Raw genomic sequence first — 3,214 nt, forward strand, 5'->3', positions numbered from 1 at the left:
TTTGTATCAATAAACTAAAATCTATAGCGATGTAAAACATTTTAAACAAGTTGTTACTCTTTAAAAGTAGGTTCATTAATCTACCCTTTCATCCTATCATATCTAAACTATCCCCTTTTTTTCTTTAGAAAGAGATTGTATTTATAATCAACCTGTTTTAAATAAAAATATTGTTTTTTCTCTGTCCCACACCAGAGGGCTCTTCTGATTTGGGACACAAGAATCTCTTAACCATTTTTTTTTTGAGCAATATGTCTGGGTTTAGAGGGGGAGTGAGCCAATTCCATCTCTAAAGCCAGCTTGGTATATTTGGGAATTTGGGCGTAGCTTCTCTTACTACTTCCTGCTGGAGGGGGGCGCTGTATCTTATGGGGACATGAAGAAAATTTTAGGATCATGGAGTAGTCCATGAGGCTGTATCGTCTGAGCCAGTTGCCTTGAAACCATTCTGGATGTTGAATCATCTGGGCCATGGTGTCATTGGAGACCTTTCAGGGGGTCTTGGCTGGTCAAACCTGATGTATCTTAATCTGGAACAAATCCATAGTCTCTGGCTTTCTGTGGAAACAAGAGCAGAGACTCTTTTCCAAAGCAACATATCCTTATATCCAAATTTTGAAGTCAAGGTACCTTTAAAATATACATTTTGGCATAATTCAACAGCTTTTACAATCAAATGTTTTTCTGCAGTTACGAATATCAAAGAGAACATAATCCAGATTCTTTGTGTGGTAGCCATCTTTACGTGGCTTATTTTTTTATATTAGCGTGAGCCTATTGCTTTAAACTGCAGCCTTCTAAGCCTGAAATGGCGCAGTGGCTGCTGGCTCCGCCCACTTCAGCTTCCCAACATGGCGGTGGTCCGCTTTCCGCCAGCTCTGGGAGCCATAACTCTCAGAAATAGTGGGTCTACACTTTTACCAAAGTAGCGTGTAGCCCAGAAACTTCTTTTTTTTTGTTTTGTACTAGCAAAGGCTAAATCCACCACATAGCTTAATGTGTTACTTGCAGAGGCCTCATTCCTACCATACTGCAGGTCGAGAGTGCACACTAGGAACCCGCCAGTAGCTCAAACCGGCAGCTGCCGCTTATTTGAGAGAGACAATTAGGAAGCTGTTTTTAGGTCCGTTTTAGAATCTTTTTTCTAAGTTTTTAGGTGGAAACTCTTGCCACCACGTTGGACGCCATTTGTTGCTGGAGAATTTCTCTCCAGCTCCCGCCACCAAGTCCCGCCAGTCCCAGAGCCCACTTATAAAATAAACACACAGACTCTTACATTATTTAAACTGCTTGGCCATTAGCTCAGGCCTGTTATTGTCTAGCTCTTACTCTTATATTTAGCCCATTTCTATTAATCTTTACTTTGCCACATGGCTCATGGCTTACTGGTACCTTACATCTTTCTTGTCCTGATGGCGGCTCGCAGTGTCTCCCTCTCAGCCTTCCACTTCCCAGAATTCTCCTCCTTGTCCCGCCTATACTTCCTGCCTAGCCAATGGCCAATCAGTGATTTATTTACTGACCAATCAGCAACACACTTGACATACAGACCATCCCACAGCAGGAGCTGCTACTGGCTTGCTTCCCCTGGCTTGCTCAGTCCACTTTATAGAACCCAGGACCAGCAGCCCGGCGATGGCACCACCCACCATGGGCTGGACCCTCCCCCACTGATCACCAAGTGAGAAAATGCTTTACAGCTGGATCTCAAGGAGGCATTTCCTCAACTCAGGCTCCTTCCTCTGATGACTCTAGCTTGTGTCAAGTTGACACACAACATTATTGTACAACATTATTGTGTGTGTGTGTGTGTGTGGTGTGTGTATATGTGCAAGTGTTTGCACATTTGTGTGCATGCGGAAGCCAGGAGTTGACATGAGTGTGTCTTCCTTGCAGCCAGAAGATGGAGTCTGAGCACCCTGGAAAGGGAGTTATAGGCAGTTGAGAGCTACCCGGCATGGATGCTGGGAATCGAACCTGGGACCTCTGGAAGAGCAGCCAGTGTTCTTAACCTCTGAGCCGTCTCTCCAGATCCTCTCTAGCTTATTCTTTGAGACAAAGTCTTTCACTGACCTTGGAGCTCACTGATTCGTTGAGGCTGGCTGCCCAGCAAGTCCCAGGATCCAGGATCCTCTTCCCCAGCACTGGGGTTACTGTGCCCGGCTTTTACATGGCGCTGGACCCTCAACTCAGATCCTCATACTTACATGGCAAGCACTTCAGCATTTACCATTTCCCCAACCCTTAAAACTGTCCTCAAGTGACTACAAGTTTGAGGTTTTTTTCTTCATGGTTACAGCAACCAAATAAACGCTAAAACCATTTCCTAGAATGTTCCACAGATTAAAAACCTGAGCCCCAGTAGTGTAAAAACACATTCTTAAGAGACTCATGAACCAAATGCACAAAACACAGTCAGGTAGGCTTCTCTCATTTGTGAGGGGCTGGGGTGTGGCTCAGTGGTAGAGCCCCTGCCTAGAATCCCCCAGTGAGAGACCGGGGGTGTGGCTCAGTGGTAGAGCCCTTGCTTAGCAGGTATAAAGCCCTGCATTCTATTCCCTGCACCACAAAAATAATAATAATAATAATAATAATAATAATAATAATTTTGAAATGTGAGCCAGGATTAGGGAGATGACTCATTAGGTAATGTGTTTGTTTCACAAGCATTCAGACCTGAGTTCAAATCCCCAGCACCCATGTGAAACCATGTATGGTGGAACAGATCTGTGAATCCATCCCAGAGATAGGGAGTAGAGAGATAAGTGGATCCTGGGGACTCACTGAATAGCCATTCCAGCTGAAACAGGTGATGCACAGTGAGAGACCTGATTTCAAAAACCAAAGTGGAGAGCACCGAAGGAAGACAAATGATGCAGATTTCTGGCCTCCACGGGAGCACACACGTGCACAGACACGCCTCTACCACATATCTCGACAGCCCTGTTTGTTTGGTTTTTGGTTTTTCAAGACAAGGTTTCTCTGTGTAGCCCTGACTGTCTTGGAACTCACTCTGTAGACCAGGCTGGCCTTGAACTCACAGAGATCTGCCTGCCTCTGCCTCCCAAGTGCTGGGATTAAAGGTGTGCGCCGTCACCTCCCAGCCTGTACCTTACTTTGTATGGCAGGGCCTCCCACCAACCAGGAGCTTGTCAGTTGGGCCAGACTGGCTGGCCCAGACCAGGAACACTCCTGTCTGTGTGTCCCCAGTGCT

The sequence above is a fragment of the Peromyscus eremicus genome, chromosome 1 (assembly GCF_949786415.1).
Source record: "Peromyscus eremicus chromosome 1, PerEre_H2_v1, whole genome shotgun sequence".
In the NCBI taxonomy this organism is placed as follows: domain Eukaryota; kingdom Metazoa; phylum Chordata; class Mammalia; order Rodentia; family Cricetidae; genus Peromyscus; species Peromyscus eremicus.